Here is a 19,053-nt window from a genome sequence, read left to right as displayed (position 1 = left end):
AAATCAGGTTTTGACACTACAGGCTACAGAATAGGGACTTGCGTCTTGAAAGCTTATTGTGCCTCCAAGCACCAATTTTGATGCTTGGAAACCAAAGATTTTGAGGGATAAGCTCCAAAATAAGGTTCTAAGAGCACGATGTGCGTGAAAATCAAATTTTGATACTACCCGGTCCAGAATCAGGAATTGCATCTTGAAACCTTGTTGTGCCTCCAAACATCGATTTTGATGCTCAAAAACTGGGGTTTTGAGGCACAACTTCTAAAAGAGGGTTCTAAGAGTACAATGTGCATCAAAATTGAATTTTGATGCTACTGGCTCTAAAATAGGGGCTTGCATCTTGAAACCTTGTTCTGCCTCAAAACACTGATTTTGATGCTACAAAACTGGGGCTTTTGATGCACAAGCTTTGAAATGAGGTTCTAAAAGCATGATGTGCGCCAAAATCAGATTTTGACGCTATTGACTCTATAATCGAGACTTGCATCTTGAAACATTGGTGTGCCTCTAAACATTGATTTTGATGCTCCAAAATTGAGTCTTTTGAGGCACAAGCTTTGAAATGGGCTTCTAAGAGAATGATGTGCATCAAAATGGAATTTTCACGCTACAGGCTTTGGAATAGGGACTTGCTTCTTGAAATCTTGTTGTGCCTCAAAACATTGATTTTGATGTTCCAAAATCAGGGCTTTCAAGGCACAAGCTCCAAAATGAGGTTTTAAGAGCACGGTGTACACAAAAATTGTGTTTTGACGCTACCGACTCTGGAATCAGGATTTGTGTCTTGAAACCTTTTTGTGCCTCCAAACACTAATTTTTATGCTCCAAAAATGAGGCTTTTGAGGCAAAACCTCTGAAATGATGTTCTAAGAGCACCATGTTTGTCAAAATCGTGTTTTGACGCAATCAGCTTGAGAATCGGGACTTGTGTCTTGAAACCTCGTTCTGCCTCTAAACATTGAATTTTGATGCTACTGGCTCTAGAATTGGGGCTTGCATCTTGAAACCTTGTTGTGCCTTAAAACACTGATTTTGATAGTCTGAAACCAAGGCTTTTGAGGCACAAGCTTCGAAATGAGGTTCTAAGAGCACGATATGGCCCAAAATCAGATTTTAACGCTATTGACTCTACAATCGGGACTTGCATCTTGAAACCTTGTTGTTCCTCCAAACATCGATTTTTATGCTCCAAAACTAGGGCTTTTGAGGCATAATTTCTAAAACAGGGTACTAAGAGCACAATGTGAATCAAAATTGAATTTTGATGCTACTGGCTCTAGAATCAGGGCTCGCATCTTGAAACCTTGTTGTGCCTCAAAACACTGATTTTGATGCTCCAAAATTGAGGCTTTCGAGGCACAAGCTTTGAAATGAGTTTCTAAGAGCACGATGTGCACCAAAAGCAGATTTCGACGCTACTGAGTCTAGAATCGGGACTTGCATTTTGAATCCTTGTTGTGCCTCGAAACATTGATTTTGATGCTCCAAAACTCGGTCTTTTGAGGCACAAGCTCCGAAATGAGCTTCTAAGAGAATGATGTGCATCAAAATCGAATTTTGACACTGGAGGCTCTGGAATAGGGACTTGCTTCTTGAAACCTTGTTGGCCCTGAAAACATTGATTTTGATGTTCCAAAATAAGGGCTTTCAAGGCACAAGCTCCAAAATGAGGTTCTAAGAGCATGATGTACATCAAAATTGCATTTTGATGCTAGCGACTCTGGAATTGGGATTTGTGTCTTGAAACCTTGTTGAGCCTTGAAACACTAAATTTTATGCTCCAGAAACCTTGTTGTGCATCCAAACATTGATTTTGATGCTCCAAACATTGATTTTGATGCTCCAAAACTGGGTCTTTCAAGGCACAAGCTCTGAATTGAGGTTCTAAGAGCACGATGTATGTGAAAATTGTGTTTTGACGTTACTGACTTTGGAATTGGGACTTGGGTCTTTAAACCTTGTTGTGCCTCTAAACACTTATTTTTAGGCTCCAGAAACAAGGCTTTTGAGGCACATCCTCCGAAATGAGGTTCTAAGAACACCATGTTTGTCAAAATCGTGTTTTCACTCTATCAGCTTGAGAATCAGGATTTGTGTCTTGAAACCTTGTTGTGCCTTTAAACATTGATTTTGATGTTTTGAAACTAGAGCTTTCGAGCCACATGCTCCGAAATGAGATTCTAAGAGCACGATGTGCATCAAAATCATGTTTTGACACTATAGCCTCTGGAATAGGGACTTGCATCTTCAAAGTTTGTTGTGCCTCTAAACACCAATTTTGATGATTCGAAACCAAAGATTTTGAGGCATAAGCTCCAAAACAAGGTTCTAAGAGCACATATGTGTGTCAAAATCAAATTTTAACTCTATCGGCTCCAGAATCAGGACTTGCATCTTGAAACATTGTTGTGCCTCGACACGTTGATTTTGATGCTCCAAAACTGGGGCTTTTCAGGCACAATTTCTATAACAAGGTTATAAGAACACAATGTGGAAAAAAATTGAATTTTGATGCTACTGGCTCTAGAATTGGGGCCTACATCTTGAAACCTTGTTGTCCCTCAAAACAATGATTTTGATGCTCCGAAACCGGGGCTTTCAAGGCACAAGCTCTGAAATAAGCTTCTGAGAGTATGATGTGCGTCAAAATGGAATTTTGACGCTACAGGCTCCGGAATAGGGACTTGCTTCTTGAAACCTTGTTGTGCCTCAAAACATTGATTTTGATGTTCCAAAATTAGGGCTTTCAAGGCATAATCTCTGAAACGATGTTCTAAGAGCACGATGTACATCAAAAATGCGTTTTGACGCTAGCAACTCTGGAATTGGGACTTGTGTCTTGAAACCTTGTTGTGCCTCCAAACACTAATTTTAATGCTCCAAAAATGAGGCTTTTGAGGCACAACCTCCCAAATGAAGTTCTAAGAACAACATGTTTGTCAAAATTTTGTTTTGACACAATCAGCTTAAGAATCGAGACTTATCTCTTGAAACCTTGTTGTGCCTTTGAACAATGATTTTGATGTTTTGAAACTGGAGCTTTCGAGCCACACGCTCCAAAATGAGGTTCTAAGAGCACGATGTGCATCAAAATCAGGTTTTGACACTACAAGCTCTGGAATAGGGATTTGCGTCTTGAAAGTTTGTTGTGCCTCTGGACACAAATTTCAATGCTTCAAAACCGAAGATTTTGAGGCATAAGCTCCAAAATAAGGTTCTAAGAGCACGATGTGCGTCAAAATCAAATTTTGACACTACTGGCTCGAGAATCAGAACTTGCATCTTGAAACCTTGTTGTGCCTCCAAACATCAATTTTGATTGTCCAAAATTGGGGCTTTTGAGGCACACTTTCTAAAACAGGGTTCTAAGAGCGCAATGTGCATCAAAAAAGAATTTTAATGCTAGTGGCTCAAGAATCGGGGCTTGCATCTTGAAACCTTGTTGTGCCTCAAAACATTGCTTTTGATGCTCCAAAGCTGGGGCTTCCGAGGCACAAGCTTCGAAATGAGGTTCTAAGAGCATAATGTACATCAAAATTGTGTTTTGACACTACCGACTCTGGAATTGGGAGATGTGTCTTGAAAAATTGTTGTGCCTCCAAACACTAATTTTTATGCTCCAAAAGTGAGGCTTTTGATGCACGACCCCCGTAATGAGGTTCTAAGAACACCATGTGTTGTCAAAATCGTGTTTTCACGCTATCAGCTTGAGAATTAGGACTTGTGTCTTGAAACCTTGTTGTGCCTTTAAACATTGATTTTGATGTTTTGAAACTGGATCTTTCAAGCCACACGCTCCAATACGAGGTGCATCAAAATCAGGTTTTGACACTACAGGGTTTGGAATAAGGACATGCGTCTTGAAAGCTTGGTGTGCCTCCAAACACCAATTTTGATGCTTTGAAATCGAAGATTTTGAGGCATAAGATCCAAAACAAGGTTCTAAGAGCACGATGTGCGTCAAAATCAAAATTTGATGCTACCGGCTCTTGAATCAGGACTTGCATCTTGAAACCTTGTTGTGCCTCCAAACATCGATTTTGATGCTCCAAATTTGCGGCTTTTGAGGCACAATTTCTAAAACAAGGTTCTATTTCGAATCATCAAAATTGGTGTTTGGAGGCACAACAAGCTTTCAGGATGCAATTCCCTATTCCAAAGCCCGTAGTGTCAAAACGTGATTTTGATGCACATCGTGGTTTTAGAACCTCGTTTTGGAGCGTGTGGCTCGAACACTCTAGTTTCAAAACATCAAAATCAATGTTTAAAGGCACAACAAGGTTTCAAGACACAAGTCCCGATTCTCAAGCTGATTGCGTCAAAACACGACTTTGACAAACATGGTGTTCTTAGAACCTCATTACGGAGGTCGTGCCTCAAAAGCCTCATTTTTGGAGAATAAAAATTAGTTTTTGGAGCCACACAAGGTTTTCAAGACACAAGTCCCAATTCCACAGTCGGTAGCGTCAAAACACAATTTTGATGTACATCGTGCTCTTAGAACCTCATTTCAGAGCTTGTACCTTGAAAGCCCCGATTCTCAAGCCAGTAGCATCAAAATTCAATTTTGATGCACATTGTGCTCTTAGAAACCTGTTTTAGAAATTGTGCCTCAAAAGCCCTAGTTTTGAAGCATCAAAATCGATGTTTGGAGACACAACAAGGTTTCAAGATACAAGTCCTGATTCTAGAGCTAGTAGCGTTGAAATTCGATTTTGACGCACATCATGCTCTTAGAACCTTGTTTTGGAGCTTATCTCTCAAAATATTTGGTTTCGAATAATCAAAATTGGTGTTTGGAAGCACAACAAGCTTTCAAGATGCAAGTCCCTATTTCGGAGCCAGTAGTGTCAAAACGTGATTTTGATGCACATCGTGCTCTTATAACCTCTTTTTGAAGCATGTGGCTTGGAAGCTCCAATTTCGAAACATCAAAATCAATGTTTAAAGGCACAATAAGGTTTCAAGACACAAGTCTCGATTCTCAAGCTGATAGCCTCAAAATATGATTTTGAAAAACATGGTGTTCTTAGAACCTCATTTCGGAGGTTGTACCTCAAAAGCCTCATTTTTGGAGCATAAAAATTAGTGTTTCGAGGCAAAATAAGGTTTCAAGCTACAAATCCCAATTCTAGAGTCGGTAGCATCAAAATGCAATTTTGATGTACATCATACTCTTAGAACCTCATTTCGGAGCTTGTGCCTTGAAAACCCTGATTTAAGAACATCAAAATCAATGTTTTGTGGCACAACAAGATTTCAAGAAGCAAGTCCCTATTCGAGAGCCCTGATTCTCAAGCTGATTGCGTCAAAACATGACTTTGATGAACATGGTGTTCTTAGAACCTCATTTCCGAGGTCGTGCCTCAAAAGCCTCATTTTTGGAGGCACAACAAGGTTTCAAGACATACATCCCAATTGCACAGTTGGTAGCATCAAAACACAATTTTGATGTACATCGTGCTGTTAGAACCTCATTTCGGAGCTTGTGCCTTGAAAGCCCTGATTTTGGAACATCAATATCAATGTTTTGAGGCACAACAAGGTTTCAAGAAGCAAGACCCTATTCTGGAGCTTGTAGCATCAAAATTCCATTTTGATGCACATCATTCTCTTAGAACCTCATTTCGGAGCTTGTACCTCAGAAAACCCAGTTTTGGAGCATTAAAATCAATGTTTGGAGGCACAATAAGGTTTCAAGATGCAAGCCCCAATTCTAGAGCTAGTAGCTTCAAAATTCAAATTTGATGCACATTGTGCTCTTAGAACCCTGTTTTAGAAATTGTGGCTAAAATGCCCCAGTTTTGGAGCATAAAAATCGGTGTTCGGAGGCACAACAAGGTTTCAAGATGCAAGTCCTGATTCGGGAGCTGGTAGCGTCAAAATTTGATTTTCACGCACATCGTGCTCTTAGAACCTTTTTTTGGAGCTTATGCCTCAAAATCTTCGGTTTCAAAGCATTGAAATTTATGTTTGGAGGCACAACAAGCTTTCAAGACGCAAGTCCCTATTAAGGAGCTTGTAGTGTCAAAACTTGATTTTGATGCACAGCATGCTCTTAGAACCTCATTTCGGAGCATTTGGCTCGAAAGCTCCAGTTTTAGAACATGAAAATCATTGTTTAAAGGCAAAACAAGGTTTCAAGACACAAGTCCCGATTGTCAAGCTGATTGCGTGAAAACACAATTTTGACAAACATGGTGTTCTTAAAACCTCATATTGGAGGTTGTGCCTCAAAAGCCTCATTTTTGGAGCATAAAAATTATTGTTGGGAGGCACAAAAAGGTGTAAAGACACATGTCCCAATTACAGAGTCGGTAGCATCAAAACACAATTTTGATGTACATCGTGCTCTTAGAACCTCATTTCGGAGCTTGTTCCTTGAAAACCCTGATTTGGGAACATCAAAATCAATGTTTTGAGCCATAACAAGATTTCCAGAAGCAAGTCCCTATTCTGGAGTCTGTAGCATCAAAATTTTATTTTGACACTCATCATTCTCTTAGAAGCTCATTTTAGAGCTTGTGCCTCGAAAGACCCAATTTTGGAGCATCAAAATCAAAGTTTGGAGGCACAACATGGTTTCAAGATGCATGTCCCAATTCTAGAGTCAATAGCGTCAAAATCTGATTTTGGCGCACATCTTGCTCTTAGAACCTCATTTCAAAGCTTGTGCATCAAAAGCCCCAGTTTTGTAGCATCAAAATCAGTGTTTTGAGGCAGAACAAGGTTTCAAGATGCAAGCCCCTATTTTAGAGCCAGTAGCATCAAAATTCAATTTTGATGCACATCGTACTCTTAGAACCCTCTTTTAGAAGTTGTGCCTCAAAACCCCAGTTTTTGAGCATCAAATTTGATGTTTGGAGGCACAACAAGGTTTCAAGATGCAATTCCTGATTCTGGACCCGGTAGTATCAAAATTTGATTTTGACGCACATCGTGCTCTTAGAACCTTGTTTTGGAGCTTATGCCTCAAAATCTTTGGTTTCCAAGCATCAAAATTGGTGCTTGGAGGCACAATAAGCTTTCAAGACGCAAGTCCCTATTCTGTAGCCTGTATTGTCAAAACCTGATTTTGATGCACATCGTGCTCTTAGAACCTCGTTTCAGAGCGTGTGGCTCAAAAGACCCAATTTCAAAACATAAAAATCAATATTTAAAGGCACAACAAGGATTCAAGACACAAGTCCCGATTCTCAAGTTGATAGCATCAAAACACAATTTTGACAAATATGGTATTCTTAGAACCTCATTTCGGAGGTTGTGCCTCAAAAGCCTCATTTTTGGAGCATAAAAATTAGTGTTTGGAGGCACAACAAGGTTTCTAGACACAAGTCCCAATTCCAGAGTTGGTAGCGTCAACACGCAATTTTGATGTACATCGTGCTCTTAGAACCTCATTTCGGAGCTTGTGCCTTGAAAGCCCTTATTTTGGAACATTAAAATCAATTTTTTGAGGCGCAACAAGGTTTCAAGAAGCAAGTCCCTATTTGAGAGCTTGTAGTGTCAAAATTTCATTTTGACGCACATTCTCTTAGAAGCTCATTTCGGAGCTTGTGCGTCAAAAGACCTAGTTTTGGAGCATCAAAATCAGTGTTTGGAAGCACATTAAGGTTCCAAGATGCAAGTCCCGATTCTAGAGTTAATAGCGTCAAAGTCTGATTTTGGCGCACATCGTGCTCTTAGAACATTATTTTGAAGCTTGTGCCTCGAAAGCCCCAGTTTTGGAGAATCAAAATCAATGTTTTGAGGCACAACAAGGTTTCAAGATGCAAGCCCCGATTCTAGAGCCAGTAGCATCTCCTAGAACCCTCTTTTAGAAATTGTGCCTCAAAAACCCCAGTTTTGGAGCATCAAAATCGATGTTTGGAGGCACAACAAGGTTTCAAGATGTAATTCCTGATGCTGGAGACAGTAGTGTCAAAACGTGATTTTGATGCATATCGTACTGTTAGAATCTTGTTTCGGAGCATGTGGCTCGAAAGCTCCAGTTTCCAAACATCAAAATCAATGCTTTAAAGATGCAAGTCCCTATTCTGTAGCCTGTAGTGTCAAAACATTATTTTGATGCACATTGTGCTCTTAGAACCTCATTTTAGAGCATGTGGCTCGAGAGCTCCAGTTTCAAAACATCAAAATCAATGTTTAAAGGCACAACAAGGTTTCAAGACACAAGTCCCAATTCTAGAGTTTGTAGTGTCAAAATGCAATTTTGATGTACATCATGCTCCTAGAACCTCATTTAGAGCTTGTGCCTTGAAAGCCCTGATTTTGGAACATCAAAATCAATGTTTTGGGGCAGAACAACGTTTCAAGAAGCAAGTCCCTAGTCCGGAGCCTGTAGCTCATTTCGGAGCTTGTGCCTTGAAAGACCCAGTTTTGGAGCATCAAAATCAATGTTTGGAGGCACAACAAAGTTTCAAGATGCAAGTCCCAATTCTAGAGTTAATAGCATCAAAATCTGATTTTGGCACACATCGTGCTCTTAGAACCTCATTTCGAAGCTTGTGCCTTGAAAGCCCCGATTTTGGAGCTTCAAAATCAGTGTTTGATGCACAACAAGGTTTCAAGATGCAAACCTCGATTCTAGATCCAGTATCAAAATTCAATTTGGATGCACATTTTGCTCTTAGAACCCTGTTTTAGAAATTGTGCCTCAACAGTCCTAGTTTTGGAGCATCAAAATCGATGATTGGATGCACAACAAGGTTTCAAGATGCAAGTCCTGATTCTGAAGCCGGTAGCGTCAAAATTTGATTTTGACACACATCGTGCTCTTAGAACCTTGTTTTGGAGCTTATGCCTAAAATTCATTGGTTTCAAAGCATCAAAATTGCTGTCTAGAGGCACAAAAAGATTTCAAGATGCAAGTCCCTATTCCAGAGCCTGTAGTGTAAAAACGTGATTTTGATGCACATCGTGCTCTTATAACCTCTTTTCGAAGCATGTGGCTCGGAAGCTCCAGTTTCGAAACATGAAAATCAATGTTTAAAGGCAGAACAAGGTTTCAAGACACAAGTCCCGATTCTCAAGCTGATAGTGTCAAAACATGATTTTTACAAACATTGTGTTCTTAGAAATTCATTTCGGAGGTTGTGCCTCAAAAGGCCCATTTTTGGAGCATAAAAATTAGTGTTTGGAGGCACAACAAGGTTTTCAAGACACAAGTCCCAATTCCAGAGTCGGTAGCGTCAAAACACAATTTTGATGTACATTGTGTTCTTAGAACCTCATTTCGGAGCTTGTGCCTTGAAAGCCTTGATTTTGGAACATCAAAATTAATGTTTTCAGGCACAACAAAGTTTCAAGAAGCAAGTCACTATTCCGGAGCTTGTAGCATCAAAATTCCATTTTGATGCACAATATTCTCTTAGAAGCTCATTTCAGAGCTTGTACCTCGGAAGACCTAGTTTCGGAGCATCAAAATCAATGCTTGGAGGCACAACAAGGTTTCAAGATGCGAGTCCTGATTCTGGAGTCAATAGCGTCAAAATTTGATTTTGGTGAACATCATGCTCTTAGAACCTCATTTCGAAGCTTGTGCCTCAAAAGCCCCATTTTTTGGAGCATCAAAATCAGTGTTTTGAGGCACAACAAGGTTTCAAGATGCAAGCCCCGATTCTAGTGCCCGTAACATCAAAATTCAATTTTGATGCACATTGTGCGCTTAGAACCCTATTTTAGAAATTGTGCCTCAAAAGCCCCAGTTTTGGAGCATCAAAATCGATGTTGGGAAACACAACAAGGTTTCAAGATGCAAGTCCTCATTCTAGAGCCGGTAGCATCAAAATTTGATTTTGACGCACATCGTGGTCTAACAACCTTGTTTTGGGGCTTATGCGTCAAAATCTTCAGTTTAAACCTTGTTGCGCCTCCAAACATTGATTTTGATGCTCCAAAACTGGGTCTTTCGTGGCACAAGCTCCGAAATGAGCTTGTAAGAGAATGATGTGCGTGAAAGTAGAATTTTGACGCTACAGGCTCTAGAATAGGGAGTTGCTTCTTGAAACCTTGTTGTGCCTCAAAACATTGATTTTGATGTTCCAAAATTAGGCTTTCAAGGCACAACCTCCGAAACGAGGTTCTAAGAGTACGATGTACATCAAAATTGCATTTTGATGCTACCGACTCAGTTTTTCGGACTTGTGTCTTGGAACCTTGTTGTGCCTCTATTTTTATGCTCCAAAAATGAGGCATTTGAGGCACAACCTCCGAAATGAGGTTCTAAGAACACCATGTTTGTCAAAATCGTGTTTTGACGCAATCAGCTTGAGAATCCAGACTTGCATCTTGAAACCTTGTTGTGCCTCCAAACATCGATTTTGATGCTCCAAATCATGTTTTGATGCTGAGGCATAAGTTCCAAAACAAGGTTCTAGGAGCACGATGTGGGTCAAAATCAAATTTTGACGCTACCGGCTCCAGAATCAAGACTTGCATCTTGAAACCTTGTTGTGCCTTTAAACATTGATTTTGATGTTTTGATATTGCAGCTTTCGATCTACACGCTCTGAAACGAGGTTCTAAGAGCATGATGTGCATCAAAATCACGTTTTGACACTATGGGATCCGGAATAGGGAATTGCGTCTTGAAAGCTTGTGGTTCTTCCAAACACTAATTTTGATGCTCTGAAACTAAGGCTTTTGAGGCACATGCTTCAAAATGAGGTTCTAACAGCACAATGTGCACCAAAATCAGATTTTAACGCTATTGACTCTAGAATTGGGACTTGCATCTTGAAACCTTGTTGTGCCTCCAAACTTTGATTTTGATGCTCCAAAACTGGGTCTTTTGAGGCACAAGCTCCGAAATAAGATTGTAAGAGAAGGATATGCGTCGAAATAGAATTTTGACTCTATAGGCTCAGAAATTGCTTCTTGAAACCTTGTTGTGCCTCAAAACATTACTTTTGATGTTCCAAAAGTAGGGCTTTAAAGGCACAGGCTCCAAAATGAGGATCTAAGAGCATGATGTACATCAAAGGTGCGTTTTGACGCTACCAATTCTGGAATTGGGACTTGTGTCTTGAAACCTTGTTGTGCCTCCAAACACCAATTTTTATGCTCCAAAAATGAGGCTTTTGAGGCACAACCTCCGAAATGAGGTTCTAAGAACACCATGTTTGTCAAAATCTTGTTTTGAGGCTATCAGCTTGAGAATCAATACTTGTGTCTTGAAACCTTGTTGTGCCTTTAAACATTGATTTTGATGTTTTGAAACTAGAGCTTTCGAGCCACACACTCCAAAATGAGGTTCTAAGAGCACGAAGTGGATCAAAATCACGTTTTGACACTATAGGCTTCGGAATAGATACTCGCCGCAACTATAGGGAGCCCTTCAAGCACCTTGATCACCCGGAACTATTATGACGGCCCGCCTAGCCCTATTGTTTTGAGAGGCAAGAACGGTTACATCCTAAGATGGATTAGCAACATCGCCTATTGTTTCTTACCGGTCTTTGATACGATGAAACTAAAGAAGAAGGTTAGTGGAGGTGAGCTTACTCACTCACTCTAGAATCAGGGCTTGCATCTTGAAACCTTGTTGTGCCTCAAAACACTGATTTTTATACTCCGACATCGAGGCTTTCGAGGCACAAGCTTTGAAATGAGGTTCTAAGAGCAAGATGTTCGCCAAAATCAGATTTTGACGCTATTGACTCTAGAATCGGGACTTGCATCTTGAAACCTTGTTGTGCCTACAAATATTGATTTTGATGCTCCAAAATGAGCTTCTAAGAGAATGATGTGCGTCAAAATGGAATTTTGACACTACAGGCTTCGGAAGACGGACTTGCATCTTAAAACCTTGTTTTGCCTCAAAACATTGATTTTGATGTTCCAAAATCAGGGCTTTCAAGGCACAAGCTCCAAAATGAGGTTCTAAGAGCCCGATGTACATCAAAATTATGTTTTGACATTTCTGACTCTGGAATTGGGACTTGTGTATTGAAAGTTTTTTGTGCCTCCAAACACTAATTTTTATACTCCAAAAATGAGGCTTTTCACGCTATTAGCTTGAGAACCGGGACTTTTGTCTTGAAACCTTGTTGAACCTTTAAACATTGACTTTGATGTTTTGAAACTAGACCTTTCGAGCCACACGCTCTGAAATGAGGTTCTAAGAGCACGATGTCCATCAAAATCACAATTTGACACTATGGGCTCCGAAATAGGGACTTGCATCTTGAAAGCTTGTTGTGCCTCCAAACACCAATTTTGATGCTTTGAAACCAAAGATTTTGAGGCATAAGCTCCAAAACAAGGTTCTAAGAGCATGATGTGCATCAAAATTTACCGGCTCAAGAATTAGGACTTGCATCTTGAAACTTTTTGTGCCTCCAAACATTGATTTTGATGCTCCAAAACAGGGGATTTTGAGGCACAATTTTTAAAAAAGGGTTCTAAGAGGACAATGTGCATCAAAATTGAATTTTGATGCTACTTGCTCTAGAATCGGGACTTGCATCTTGAAACCTTGTTGTGCCTCAAAAAGCTAATTTTTATGCTCCGAAACCGGTGCCTCCAAATCGAGATGCAGAGCCCAACCTTAGAGATACCTCATCGACCTAGTGCCCTCAGCTTATATATCGCAAAGGCACTCACAGCTAACCGAGTTGACTCATCAGCTTCAGAATAAGTGGCTAAGGTGGTAAATAATAACTATTTTGAAGGGGCTGCACTAGTTTTGGATCGATGTTGAGATAGAGATCCAGATCCCGTTGGAGATTCCATAGTTGACTATAGATAGTAGGGCCCACCCGTTGAAGCACCTGTTGAAGTACCAGAAGCATCTATGCCCCCTACTCTTCTAAGGGTGGTAGGGGGTGGATTGAATTCCAGATGCAGATCGAGGAGCAGAACCAAGTCAATTGTGGGGATTTCAAGGCAAAAGTTTCGAAATGACGTTCTAAGAGCATGATGTGCACCAAACTCATATTTTGACGCTATTGACTCTATAATCGACACTTGCATCTTCAAATGTTGTTGTGCCTCCAAACATTGATTTTCATGCTCCAAAACTGGGTCTTTCGAGGCACAAGCTCCAAAATGAACTTCTAAGAGAATGATGTGCATCAAAATGGAATTTTGACGCTACAGGCTCCGGAATAGGGACTTGCTTCTTGAAACCTTATTGTGCCTCAAAACATTGATTTTGCTGTTCCAAAATCAGGGCTTTCAAGGCACAAGCTCCGAAATGAGTTTCTAAGAGCACGATGTACATCAAAATTGTGTTTTGACGCTACTAACTCTGGAATTGGGACTTGTTTCTTGAAACCTTGTTGTGCCTCAAAACACTAATTTTTATGCTCCAAAAACAAGGCTTTTGAGGCACAACCTCCGAAATGGGGTTCTAAGAACATCATCCTTGTCAAAATTGTGTTTTGATGCTATCAACTTGATAATCGGGACTTGTGTCTTGAAACCTTGTTGTGCCTTTCAACATTGATTTTCATGTTTTAAAACTAGAGCTTTCAAGCCACACGCTCCAAAACGAGGTTCTAAGAGCACGATGTGCATCAAAATCATGTTTTGACACTACAGGTTTCAAAATAGGGACTTGCGTCTTGAAAGCTTGTTGTGCCTCCAAACACCAATTTTGATGATTCGAAACCAAAGATTTTGAGGCATAAGATCCAAAACAAGGTTCTAAGAGCACGATGTGCGTCAAACTCAAATTCTGACGCTACCCGCCTCTAGAATCAGGACTTGCATCTCGAAACCTTGTTGTGCCTCCAAACATCAATTTTGATGCTCCAAAATTGGGGATTTTGAGGCATAATTTCTATAGCAGGGTTCTAAAAGCACATTGTGCATCAAAATTAAATTTTGATGATACTGGCTCTTGAAATCTTGTTTTGCCTCCAGACATTGATTTTGATGCTCCAAAACTGGGTCTTTCATGACGCAAGCTCCCAAATGAGCTTCTAAGAGAATGATGTGTCAAAATGGAATTTTGATGCTACAGGCTCCGGAATAGGGACTTGCTTCTTGAAACCTTGTTGTGCCTCAAAACATTGATTTTGATGTTCCAAAATCAGGGCTTTCAAGGCACAAGCTCTGAAACGAGGTTCTAACAGCACGATGTACATCAAAATTGCGTTTTGACGCTACCGACTCTAGAATTGGGACTTGTTTCTTGAAACCTTGTTGTGCCTCCAAATACTAATTTCGATGCTTCGAGACAGAAGATTTTGAGGCATAAGCTCTAAAACAAGGTTCTAAGAGCACGATGTGCGTCAAAATAAAATTTTGATGCTACCGGCTCCAGAATCAGGACTTGCATCTTGAAACGTTGTTGTGCCTCTAAACATCGATTTTGATGGTCCAAAATTGGGGCTTTCGAGGCACAATTTTTAAAATAGGGTTCTAAGAGCACAATATGCATCGAAATTGAATTTTGATGATAGTGGCTCTAGAATTGGGGCTTATATCTTGAAACCTTGTTGTGTCTCAAAACACTGATTTTGATGGTCCAAAATCGGGGCTTTTGAGGTACAAACTTGGAAATGAGGTTCTAAGAGCACGATATGCACCAAAATCATGTTTTGACGCTATCAGCTTGAGAATTCGGACTTGTGTCTTGTAACCTTGTTGTGCCTTTAAACATTGATTTTGATGTTTTGAAACTGGAGCTTTCAAGCCACACGCTTCGAAACAAGGTTCGAGGAGCACGGTGTGCATCAAAATCACATTTTGACACTACAGGCTCTGGAATAGCGACTTGCATCTTGAAAGTTTGTTATGCCTCAAAACACCAATTTCGATGTTTCGAAATCAAAGATTTTAAGGCATAAGCTCCAAAACAAGGTTCTAAGAGCACGATGTGCGTCAAAATCAAATTTTGACACTACCGGCTCCAGAATCAGAACTTGCATCTTGAAACGCTTTTGAAGCACAATTTTTAAAACAGGGTTCGAAGAGGACAATGTGCATCAAAATTGAATTTTGATGCTACTGGCTCTAGAATCGGGGCTTGCATCTTGACCCAGTGCCCGCAACTTGTATATCGCAAAGGCACTTGTAGCAAACCGAGTTGACTCATCAACTTCAGAATAAGTGGCTAAGGTGGTAAATAACTATTTTGAAGGGGCACCACTAGTTTTGGATCGATATTGAGAGAGAGATCCAAATCCCATTGGAGATTCCATAGTTGCCTATAGATAGTAGGGCCCACCCATTGAAGCACCTGTTGAAATACAAGAAGCATCTATGCCCCCAACTCTTCTAAGGGCAGTAGGGGGTGGATCCAATTCCAGAAGCAGATCGAGGAGCAGAAACAAGTCAATTGTGAGTCTTTCAAGGCAAAAGCTTTGGAATGACATTCTAAGAGCATGATGTGCACCAAAATCAGATTTTGACGCTATAGACTCTAGAATCGGGACTTGCACAAGCTCTGAAATGAGCTTCTAAGAGAATGATGTTCGTCAAAATGGAATTTTGATGGTACAGGCTCCAGAATAGGGACTTGCTTCTTGAAACCTTGTTGTGCCTCAAAACATTGATTTTGATGTTCCAAAATTAGGGCTTTCAAGGCACAAGCCCCGAAATGAGGTTCTAAGAGCACGATGTACACCAAAATTACGTTTTGACGCTACCGACTCTAGAATTGGGACTTGTGTCTTGAAACATTGTTGTGCCTTCAAACACTACTTTTTATGCTCCGAAACAAGGTTCTAAGAGCATGATGTGCGTTAGAACCAAATTTTGATGCTACCGGCTCTAGAATGAGGACTTGCATCTTGACACCTTGTTGTGCCTCCAAACATCAATTTTGATGCTCTAAAATTGGTGCTTTTAAGGCACAATTTCTAAGAAATTGTTCTAAGAGCACAATGAGAATCAAAATTGAATTTTGATGCTACTGGCTCTAAAATTGGGGCTTGCATCTTGAAACCTTGTTGTGCCTGAAAACATTGATTTTGATGCTCTGAAACTGGGGTTTTCGAGGCACAAGCTTCGAAATGAGGTTGTAAGAGCACGATGTGCGCCAAAATCATATTTTGACGCTATTGACTATAGAATCGGGAAGTGCATATTGAAACCTTGTTGTGCCTCCAAACATTGATTTTGATGCTCCAAAACTTGGTCTTTCGAGGCACAATCTCCGAAATGAGCTTCCGAATGATGTGCATCAAAATGGAATTTTGACGCTAGAGGCTCTGGAATAGGGACTTGCTTCTTGAAACCTTGTTGTTCCTCAAAACATTAATTTTGATGTTCCAAAATCAGAGCTTTCAAGGCACAAGCTTCGAAATGAGGTTCTAAGAGCACGATTAACATCAAAATTGCGTTTTGACGCTAAAGACTCTGGAATTGGGACTTGTGTCTTGAAACCTTGTTGTGCCTCAAAACATTGATTTTGATGTTCCAAAATCAGCGGTTTCAAGGCACAAGCTCCAAAATAAGGTTCTAAGAGCATGATGTGAATCAAAATTGTGTTTTGACGCTATCGACTTTGGAATTGGGACTTGTGTCTTGAAACCTTGTTGTGCCTCCAAACACTAATTTTTATCATGTTTTGACACTATCAGCTTGCGAATCAGGACTTGTTTCTTGAAACCTTCTTGTGCCTTTATACATTGATTTTGATGTTTTGGAACAGGAACTTTCGAGCCACACGCTCCGAAATGAGGTTCTAAGAGCACAATGTGCATGAAAATCACATTTCGACACTATAGGCTTTGAAATAGGGACTTTCATCTTGAAAGCTTGTTGTGCCTCCAAACATCGATTTTGATGCTCCAAAACTGGTGCTTTTGAGGCAAAATTTCTAAAACAGAGTTCTACAAGCATAATGTACATCAAAATTAAATTTTGATGCTACTGGCTCTAGAATCGGGGCTTGCATCTTTCAAGGCACAAGCTTCGAAATGATGTTCTAAGAGTATGATTTCCAAAATCAGATTTTGACCCTATTGACTCTAGAATCGGGACTTGCATCTCGAAACCTTGTTGTGCCTCCAAACAATGATTTTGATGCTCCAAAACTGGGTCTTTCGAGGCAGAAGCTCCGAAATGAGCTTCTAAGAGAATGATGTGCATCAAAATGGAATTTTTACACTACAGGCTGCGGAATAGGGACTTGACTCTTGAAACCTTGTTTTGACTCAAAACGTTGATTTTGACGTTCCAAAATCAGGGCTTTGAAGGCACAAGCTCCGAAATGAGGTTCTAAGAGCACGATGTACATCAAAATTGTGTTTTGACGCTAGCGACTCTGGAATTGGGACTTGTGGCTTGAAATCTTGTTGTGCCTCCAAACACTAATTTTTATGCTCCAAAAACGAGGCTTTTGACGCAAAATCTCTGAAATGAGGTTCTAAGAACACCATGTTTGTCAAAATCGTGTTTTGACACTATCAGCTTGAGAATCGGGACTTGTGTCTTGAATCCTTGTTGTGCCTTTAAACATTGATTTTGATGTTTCAAAACTGTAGCTTCCGAGCCACACCCTTCGAAATGAGGTTCTAAGAGCACGATGTGCATCAAAATCATGTTTTGACACTACCGGCTCTAGAATAGGGACTTGCGTCTTGAAAGCTTGTTGTGCCTCCAAACGCCAATTTTGATAATTCAAAATCGAAGATTGTGAGAGATAAGCTCCAAAACAAGGTTCTAAGAGCACGATGTGCATCAAAATCAAATTTCAATGGTAGGCTCCAGATTTAGGACTTGCATCTTGAAACATTATTGTGTCTCCAAACATCAATTTTGATGCTTCAAAACAGGGTTCTAAGAGCACAATGTGCATGAAAATTGAATTTTGATGCTACTGGCTCTATAATCAAAGCTTACATCTTGAAACCTTGTTGTGCCTCAATGAACTGATTTTGATGCTCTGAAACCAGGGCTTTCAAGGCACAAGCTTCGAAATAAGGTTCTAAGAGCATTATGTGCTCCAAAATCAGATTTTGACACTATTGACTCTAGAAACGGGACTTGCATCTTGAAACATTGTTCTGCTTGTAAACATTGACTTTGATGCTCCAAAACTGGGTCTTTCAAGGCACAAGCTTCGTAAATGAGCTTCTAAGAGAATGATGTGCGTCAAAATGGATTTGTGAAGCTATAGGCTCCAAAATAGGGACTTGCTTCTTGAAACCTTGTTGTGCCTCAAAACATTGATTTTGATGTTCCAAAATCAGGGCTTTCAAGGCACAAGCTCTAAAATGAGGTTCTAAGAGCACGATGTACATCAAAATTGCGTTTTGACACTACCGACTTTGGAATTGGGACTTGTGTCTTGAAACATTGTTGTGCCTTCAAACACTAATTTTTATGCTCTGAAACAAGGTTCTAAGAGCACGATGTGCGTCAGAACCAAATTTTGATGCTACCGGCTCTAGCATGAGGACTTGCATCTTGAAACCTTGTTGTGCCTCCAAACATCGATTTTGATGCTCTAAAACTGGGCCTTTTGAGGCACAATTTCTAAGAAACTGTTCTAAGAGCACAATGAGAATCAAAATTGAATTTTGATGCTACTGGCTCTAGAATTGGGGCTTGCATCTTGAAACTTTGTTGTGCCTCAAAACATTGATTTTGATACTCCGAAACTGGGGTTTTCGAGGCACAAGCTTCGAAATGAGGTTCTAAGAGCATGATGTGCGCCAAAATCATATTTTGACACTATTGAATATAGAATCGGGAAGTGCATATTGAAACCTTGTTGTGCCTCCAAACATTGCATTTGATGCTCCAAAACTTGGTCTTTCGAGGCACAATCTCCGAAATGAGCTTCTAAGAGAATGATGTGCGTCAAAATGGAATTTTGATGCTAGAGGCTCTGGAATAGGGACTTGCTTCTTGAAACCTTGTTGTTCCTCAAAACATTAATTTTGATGTTCCAAAATCAGGGCTTTCAAGGGACAAGCTCCGAAATGAGGTTCTAAGAGCACGATTTACATCAAAATTGCATTTTGATGCTACCGACTCTGGAATTGGGACTTGTGTCTTGAAACCTTGTTGTGCCTCCAAACACTAATTTTTATGCTCAAAAAATGAGGCTTTTGAGGCATGTCCTCCGAAATGAGGTTCTAAGAACACCAT

This window comes from Cryptomeria japonica, chromosome 7 (genome assembly GCF_030272615.1).
Source record: "Cryptomeria japonica chromosome 7, Sugi_1.0, whole genome shotgun sequence".
NCBI lineage: Eukaryota > Viridiplantae > Streptophyta > Pinopsida > Cupressales > Cupressaceae > Cryptomeria > Cryptomeria japonica.
The sequence above is the reverse complement of the archived record's forward strand: the minus strand, read 5'-3'. Positions refer to the sequence as shown.